At 50.3% G+C, this 8,627-nt stretch overlaps 1 protein-coding gene across 3 annotated transcripts in view; it reads right to left on the bottom strand.

The window, feature by feature from the left end:
• LPAR1 (lysophosphatidic acid receptor 1) overlaps positions 1-6,170 on the bottom strand; it is a 131,958-nt gene extending 125,788 nt beyond the window's left edge. Inside the window, exon 1 of one of the 3 annotated variants that reach the window (XM_025433398.3) lies at positions 5,844-6,170. The gene's annotated coding sequence lies outside the window, so the exon portion shown is untranslated. Of the gene's footprint in view, positions 1-4,999; positions 5,212-5,843 lie in introns of those variants that run through there. The other 2 variants (XM_025433399.3, XM_025433401.3) reach the window with 2 other exon arrangements.
• Between the last annotated feature and the right edge of the window lie 2,457 nt (positions 6,171-8,627).

The raw sequence follows: 8,627 nt of genomic DNA on the forward strand, positions 1-8,627 counted from the left end.
AGGGTAGGAGGTCCCACCCAGACTCCCAGCCCCGAGCACCTAGCACAATGCTTATTAAATGGCAGGCAGTCAATCAAGGGCTGCTAGAGTCCAGAGAACTTGCCTCCTCTGCCCTGAATCATTTCTCCTTCCAAAGAGCCAGACACATCCTTCTGTTGGGGCAGAATTTTAGAGTGAAAGCAGCTCTGAGATTGGTCAAGGAGAACCAAAAGCATAGAGTAAGAAAACTGAGGATGGCAGATGTACATGAACCCATACCTAGCCTATTGTTTTCATATTTAAGAAAACAGATAAAGGGAAACTTGCTACAAAGAAAGGGTTCACAGTAGGTAGCACTCTCTGCAAAGTGAGTCCTGAAGCCTTCAGAAGCATAGGCAGCCGTGATGACCATAAGGAACAAAATTCCCTTTAACAAAAGTTTCAACCCGGGAAATCCCACCCCAAAGAGACCTAGGACCAGGTGCTATGGGTCAAACTTTCTTTTTCTCTTTCAGATAAAGAGGCTGGTTTCAAAATTCTTTTCCCTTATCTCCATATTAAATACAACAAACACAGCCTGGTCCACCTCCTTCAGGCTTGTACATGTTTCTTGTAGCGCTGGGCTAAAGTTAAGAGCTGCCCTGTCACTCTAGCGCTTTCTAAAAGCAGTACTACAGACATTTTTTAAAAGACTTATAACCTAAATCCATGCACACAGTACAACAATCCTCTTTCATCTCTGAAAGAAATTTGAATTTTACATGAACTTCGAGGTTAAAGTTTCTATGGCACTGATGAGGGGACGGGAGCTAAGGTCAAAGCATTAGAACAATCTTCTTTGCCTCATCCCCATAAGTCAGCATGAACCATGCTACTTTGAAATCATACTAAACTGCAGGGGAAAAAAATGTCAGGGCACTTAAATAAAATCACCATCACCACCACCCTCTCTTACATCCCTCCCTAAAAACCAAAGAAACAAACAAACAAAAAGTATCCTTCTAAGAAACAGAGTATACTAACCCTGGACTCTTTCAAATTAACTAATTAAACGTGCCAAACCCAAGTTCCCTTGCAAAAAAAAAAAAAAAAAAAAAAAAAAAAAAAGATTAAACAAAGTGGTGGGAGGATCCTTCATTCAAATTGTATCCAGAAGATAGTAAAAAGCAGCTGACCTAACTAATCTCCTTTTATTAAGGCTCCCGAGTAGCCCAGCATCTCCAGGGTGAAGGTAATTAGAAGACTTGGCCAGACCAGCTCCACCTTTGACACACAGCTTAAAAGCCACCTATTCCCACCTGTGACATGGAGCTATTGTGGTACGAGAAGAAATTCAGGGGGCTGAATGCCTCTCTCTCAGATGGACCCCATAGGGATCCTTCCTATCTGAGAGGTTACAAACTAGACACCTTAGCTCTCAAGATTTAGGGAGGAAAAAAAAGCAGATGATCAGAAAGGAGGTTCTCGAAGGATTTGTCTACACCATTAAGCTACTTCTATTAGAATTACATTTAAAGGCTTTTCAGGATTGGGTCAGCCCTCCCTGCAGTACCCCACCCAACGTACTGCCCTCTCCCCACCTCCTCCCTGTTTCATTTCCGCCTACCCTTTACAAGGACATTAGCCCCATTTCAAAACTAATAATAATTCTTCCTCTTCTGTACTACAAATATTCAACCACTGTGGTTAAATACTCTGTATAAGATAAACAGGGTCAAGAATGTTGGTTGCTATTAGAGTCATGTTTAAATTAGCATTAACTAGCAGGCCCTTCCCTAAACAAAACAAAATGCTTTCTTGGTCAGCTCCGTGCCTGGAGTGACTTTAACTCACATGCTCAGAAGGCCTCCCAAGCATCATTAATTTTTGCTAAAAGACCACTATCCGCTCGGGGGGATTATGCAGGAAGAAATGACATATCGTTTATGCTATAATTTTTATATAATCTGGATAAGCTGGAGGCAGTGCCCTAAAATTCACTAGCCATGAGTTAGAACGAAATGTAAAGGAATCAAAGCTCAGGCTTTACAAACATTTCACCCCTCTCGATGCCCCAGTAGACGTCACCATTGTCTTCCAGCATTTTGGAGGCTAATAGCCCTTCCCAACCCCACAGTAGCACAGCTTCTTAAAATAACACCCAAGCCCCCCTCCTAATTTACCACCTGGTACCTTTCCAGCCTTCATTACCCCAGACTCCAACTACATCATTCTCCACCATTCATCTTTTAAGAGATGCATCATTTTCACCCTTTAAGACCCTCCTGTGAAGCCTTCCCCAGAACGAGAAGTTCATTTTCCATTCCCTAGCATGCCAAGGGTTCTTAGATTCTACAGCTGCCACCTAGTTATGCAATCCAGCTACTATGCATTGACGCTAGCTGCATGTTTTCCCTCCGCACTGCAGCTCTTTCTAGAGCCTCATTTTTATCATCTTTGTGTCTGCCTCTCTAGGAGAAATTCAGTAATTGCTTATTCAATTAAAATTTTCTTTTCTCTCAACTTTGTAAGACATCCATAATAGTTCTCCATGAGATTTTTTAAGTAATAACACAATAGGGATTTGGGGAAGGGGTAACATGATACGTAAAAACCAGAAACCAAATAGTATGATGCTGAGTTAACAAGGCCAGAGCAAACTTTGAGACTTTAAACCAAGAGCTTATGTCTCACTTTTATTATATCACACTTCATTTTTTAAAATAAATCACATTCCTCAAGTATGTATGCCTACAGGCACCAAAAAACACTAAAGGAAGACATGCCACACATTAAGCACGAGCATTAAAATCTTGACCTCGGGATGACTGAGTGGCTCAGTGGTTAAGCATATGCCTTTGGCTCAGGGCATGATCCCGGAGTTCTGGGATCGAGTCCCACATCGGGCTCCCTGCATGGAGCCTGCTTCTCCCTCTGCCTGTGTCTCTGCCTGTGTGTGTGTGTGTGTGTGTGTGTGTGTGTGTGTCTCATGATAAATAAAATCTTAAAAAAATACTTTATAAAATCTTGACCTCAAACTACATTTTAAGTCTTGTTATTTACTGAACACTTGGAGCTTCCCAGTGAAAATGATACAGTGTACTCTGCCCAGATTGCAACTTTCCTTACTAAGCATTTGAAATAAGATTCTTGGCCCTAAAAAATCACTAACTTCAGACTGAATGTCATTATGCATCAAAAAGACCGAGCGAGTGAGAGATCCAGCGAGTGAGATTTTTACTTTGAATCTTCCAGTCCGTCAAACAGGACAGATTCAGTATAGCCTTGACAGATCTATGGTATAATTAAAAAGAAAAAGAAATTTCTGTTTGGTAAATATTAGCTTCAAACAAAAATAGACGTTTCCAAACATCAGTTGTTGAAAGGGCTGCCCTTCCCACCTCGGTATTTTTCCTCCTCATTCACAGGGATACTGAGCTCCTCTGAGCGCCCACAGCACTGGGCAGCTGGGGAGCCCAAGAGACACCCATGCATCAGGTCCCACCACAGGGATCCCCCTCACTCCACATGGATTTTAAGGCTCAGCAGGCTCACTCACTGTGATGGAATAGTGGAAGATGAAAGGGTGGGGGTTGTATTGATGCCCCTGTGGAGGAGGAAAGAAAAAAGAGGAAAATCAACCCCCAGATGGAGGCCTTCCCCCCTCCAAGCGTCTCCCGCTGCAAGTTCTCTTCTACCTCTGACCCTCTTGCCCTCTCACCTCCCTTCTGGGATAACCCGCTCACAGGTGACTCTCCCTACTGCTCCAGCACGGGACAACCCCACGCCAGGTTCTAATGACTCGGGGGAGCTGGGAAGAACAGAACAGCCAAGATCATCAAATCCGTCCATTTTCCAGATGAGTGCCCCGAGACGAAGGACAAGCTGCTGAGCTGATGGGCTAAGGTGGCACCGCTAGGGGACGCGGCGCGCGTGGGCTGGGATGATGCCAACCCCTCTTCCCGCCTGCGCCTCCCCCCTTCTCTTGTTTCTTTGCTTCTTTAGCCTCAAAGTAAACGGCGGGTAAAATCCAGCCTTAACACACTTAAAATGCTAATCATCACTCTCAAGTTTGCACTGGAGGCAAATTTGCTCACTCCTACCGGATTCGGAGAACCAAGGGCAGAAACAAGTGGATGCGAGTGTGTGTGTGTGTGTGTGTGTGTGTGTGTGTGTAGGCGCGAAAGCAGTTCACTCGGGTCCAGACAGCCCTAACTCCAGTTACACCCCTTTCCCTCCTCGGGGCTTAGGCTTCCGTATGACCAGGGGATCGCTCCCTAGGGGAACCGAGCAGCTTTCCCAGCGCTGTCCCCCTTTAACCAGAATCGCAGGCTTTGCATCACGGACCACTCGCCTCCCAGTTGTGCTCACGCTGGACAAACCACACTTATGCAAATAGGTGAAAGACACGGACTGTTAGAGCCTGAAGGAATAGAGGATTCTACCCCATAACTGCAGTTACCTGCTTCCCATATTCGGGTTTGCACACAACGCGCCCATCCCAGCGGGAAACGGTGCAACTTTAACAAGCGAGCGCTCGCTGAAGACCCACGTTTATGAAAACTCCACAGATTTCAACAAACGAGAAAAGAAAGAGAAGCAGGAACACAGAGCAAGAATCTCAGGCCCCAAAGTGAAGGCAGCAACAAGTCCTGGATGCCGTCATCCCTTACGCATCAAAGGCCCAAATGGCAGCAAAGAAAAAAAAAAAAAAAAAAAGAATAAAATTTAAATCCATTCACAACAAACTAGTCCGACACAAACCAAACGAGCCTGTCGGTTTCAAAACCACCAAGTCCAAGCCAGGTCCCTCCCTTGCCTTCAGTGTCCCAGTTACTTGCTAAGCGTGTTTGCTGGGCGGCTGCACCGACACCAAGTTTAAAGTCCGCAGCCCGGGAGCGCGAGGAGTCGTCGGGGAGACGCGGGGTGCACCCCGGCGCTCCCGTGCCCCGGACCCGGCTTCGGGGTCACCTCGAGCCCCCCACCCCTGCAAGCCCTTCTCGCGCTCCCACCCAGACCCAGGTAACCCGAGGCCACCTACGTGTCACTTGGGCGGGTCCGGGCCGCGGACGCGGCACAAAGCGCGGGCCCCGGGGCGCACCGACCTGGCCGGGGAGGGGGACGGAAGGGCCGGCGGCCCGGGCGGCTGCGGCAACTTCCCTCCCGGGGCGCGGGCGACTGGCTGGTGGCGGAGGCCGGGAGAGCCTCGCCTCCTGCAGGCCGGCTCGCGGCGCGCACGCCCACCCACAGCCGACACCGGCGAGCGCGCGCGCGCGCACACTTGCACCCGCTCGCACACTCGCACGCGCAGCCACAAAGCCTGTCTGCCCCGGGACGGCGCGAGCCGAGCGCGCCGAGCGGCTGCGCAGGCGACGCGGCGGCCCCTGGCCCCGCGCCCAGGGGGCGCCGTCCCCCGCCCCCGCGCCCCGCCGCCCGCCCCGCGCCCGCCCCTTTACCTGCGCCCGCCGCTGCCCCCCCGCCCCCCGGGCTGGCCTCCCGCTGCGCGGTCTCTCCCCGCGGCCGGCGCCCGGCCCTCCGCCCGCCCCCTCGACGGCCGCCCCCTGCGCCCCCACCCCCGCCCCCGGGAAGCCGGAGCCGCGCTCCGCCGCCGACGCGGGAGACGCAGCCCGGGCAGCGCCGGCCGCCGCTCGGGCCGCCAGTCCGCGCTTTGGCGCGCTGGCCGGGGCGGCGGGGTGGCCCGGAGCCGGCGCGGCCGCCAGCCTCCGTCCTCCCCCCTCCTTCTCGGCCCGCACCGCTGCTCCCTCCCCCTGGCTCGTTCCGTCGCGGGGTGCGACGCCCCCCGGAGCCCCCCGCAGCCCGCGCGCGCCCCCCGCGGCGGGAGACCCGCGGGCTCGGATGCTCAGCCCCCCCCCCCCCGCGCTCACCTAGCGCCCGCCGGCTCGCCGCGCTGGGTGGGCTCCCCCAGACGGTGCCTTTTCCTTCTGTCGCTCTGCTCTTCCCACTCGGAGAGCTCGGGGAAGCATCGCGGGCCCGCACCCCCTGCAGGAGGGCCTCTCCCGCAGTCAGCGGCCAAGCTCGGCGCGGACCCCGGCTTCCCCCCGCACGGCCCGAGCTGGAGGTGCTCGCGCGTCCGCGTCTGCAGCCCGAAGCCGGCGTGCCGCGCGCCCCCAGCTCCCCAGGCGCAGGGCTGCAGCCGCTCTTCCGCTTTCCCAGGGCAACTCTGCAAGTGCCAACTCTCGGCGTCCGGAGGGTAATCAAGGGCGGGGAATGCACACCTGGAGGTGTGGGCGGGCGCGGCGCCGCGGGACCCCGGGAAGGTGGCCGCCGCCGAGGTTCGCGCGGGCCCTGCACGGCCGCCGGTCGGTCGGGGGCTTTCCGGCCGCGCCACCTCTCCCCCACCTCCCGCTTCCCACCCCCGGCTTCCCAGGATTTCCGGACTCGGGGCACTTCTCTGCCGCTCGCTGCGCTGCCAAAGCCGCCACGCATCCCAGGCAGCTGCCGGGCAGGAGGGGAAGCTGGGCAAGCCCTTGCCGGGGGCACCCGGGAGGCCCGGGGAGCGGTGCGGCAGGGGGACCCGCGACCCGGGCGGGGGGGACCGCCCCGGGGTTGGGGGGGGGGGCACGCGGCGATCCTGGGCTGCTCGGAAGGGAGAGGTCCCTTTAAACCGCAGTGGGCGGGGAGGGGAAGACTTCTTGTAAGGGATGGAAACTTTTCCAGCTACCGGTTAGGGACGCGTTGGTAAGAGAACGCGCGACCCTCTCCGCCCGGCGCTGCTTAGAACTTTGCGTTGGCCTCTGGTTTCTACGGGATGCTCAGGGCTGAGACCGGTCTGCTAGCCAATTACTGTCTGAAGCGGTTCTTTTTGTAAATAATCTTTCAAATCCCTCTCGTTGGTTTTTTTTTGTTTTTTTTTTTTTTTTTTAAGTAATCTCTACATCCGATGTGAAGCTGGAACCTACCTACAGCCCCGGAGATGGAGACCCAGGCTCTAGGGACAGAGCCAGCCAAGCGCCTCCCTTTTCAAGAAATCAACTTGAAGCGATTCCACTTTCCCTCCTTTCCTACCAAATTATGATTTATTTTTACAATAATCTACTTAGAATGTGAAAAAAAATAGAAATGTTGATGCAGGCACAGCGCCTATTATATTCACGTACGCTACAGAGATGCATGTGCATATGCTTATCTCAAATACTGAGAAGTGTTCACCTTAAACTCTAAAAAAAAGTTGGACAAATAGGAAAATATCCACCGTAAAGTCTAATACAAAGTACATACTGATGAGAAGAGTACATGCTGAAAGGGTTTTGTTTTCAACCACAGCTCTACCCAACTCGAAAATCACTTAGCTAATTTTCCTGTCTCTTTGTTACACACTCTTTATTTCCTGCTAGGTTTCCTAATGCCAGAAATTGAATATCTAGCGAAAAGAACATTTTATATTTTTATTTAAAATAAAGTATTATCTTAATTTTATTAGTAAACATTATTAGATTATTTAATTTAAAAGTCATTTCTGTGTTTAGCCCTTACTCATAAGTCAGAAGCAAAGTGTCAATGAGTTTCTTGCCTACTACTCCCCTTGAATATTTTCGAATATATTGATTTTATCTCTTCCCATCTTAAGGAATATGGCTGCTTGTGCTTTGATTATACCTTAACTGCCTTAATATATAACCACCTACTCTGTGGTCCTCACATCAAATGGGGAGTTCTGTTCACCCAAGACATATGTATGCATATGTAGTTCTAAGTTATTTGCTGTACAACACTTTATTTCCTCCTTAGCTGGTCTACTGTGGCCTAAAATGAAATGTAGAACAAAATTCAAGGTCAGCCTGGACAGACCTGTCTTTCTGACAAGTGTGGACCTGTCTGCATGAGACTGCTCTGCAGCCAGCTTTAGGACAATAATTTGCAAGTCAAGTGTAGGTTGGATGCCCAGCGTAAAAGGAGAGAGAAAATGAAATCTAAAACAGAATTCAGTTCACCAAAACTAGTACTTTGCTCAAATGAGCCAGTTTCCTCCTCTGTAAAATGGGATAGTAATACCAGGATAGTCTATTTTATTGGGTTCTGAATTGTCTTTATCAAAGTAAGTAATATCCTTAAACAGGCTTCTTAAAACACTGAAGTGGATAATGTTTCAATAGAGATGCAAGATACCGTGATATGCTTTCTTCAATTGTTTTTACCTGCCTGTGGCCTTCTTGCCATTCAGGTTCTTTTGTTTCCTGGATAGTCATCCAAATGCTTTCTGCCCTAACCCTTCTCTCTTATCCGCTGCCAAGCAGTGTTTCTCTAGATTTGTTTCTTCTAATGTTTCTTCTAATGACTTCAGCAGAGCCGAAGACTCAAAAGACAGCTAGTGCTGTCAAATATGAGAAAAAAAATATTTTCAGCAAAATGAAGAGAATTCTAAGGAGGAATATTTCAAATATAGTTTATATTATTATCTGAAAGGATACTATAGACTTTGTTAGATTGCGGATGTTATCCAGAGAGTGGTCCAAGAGCTATAATTTATGAAGCATTTAGGATAGAAAAATTGGCTGTCACTACATTAGGTTCTATCATTTGTTCAGAAGGGTTTGCTGGTCATGCCAGTTCTCTGCCTCCCCATGTTCCCTTCTGTCTGGCACAAAGCCTTTGAAATTTTCTACAAGAGAGTAATCAAAACTATCAACAGAAAGATCTGTTGGAAACTT

This window comes from Canis lupus, chromosome 11 (assembly GCF_003254725.2).
Source record: "Canis lupus dingo isolate Sandy chromosome 11, ASM325472v2, whole genome shotgun sequence".
In the NCBI taxonomy this organism is placed as follows: Eukaryota; Metazoa; Chordata; class Mammalia; order Carnivora; family Canidae; genus Canis; species Canis lupus.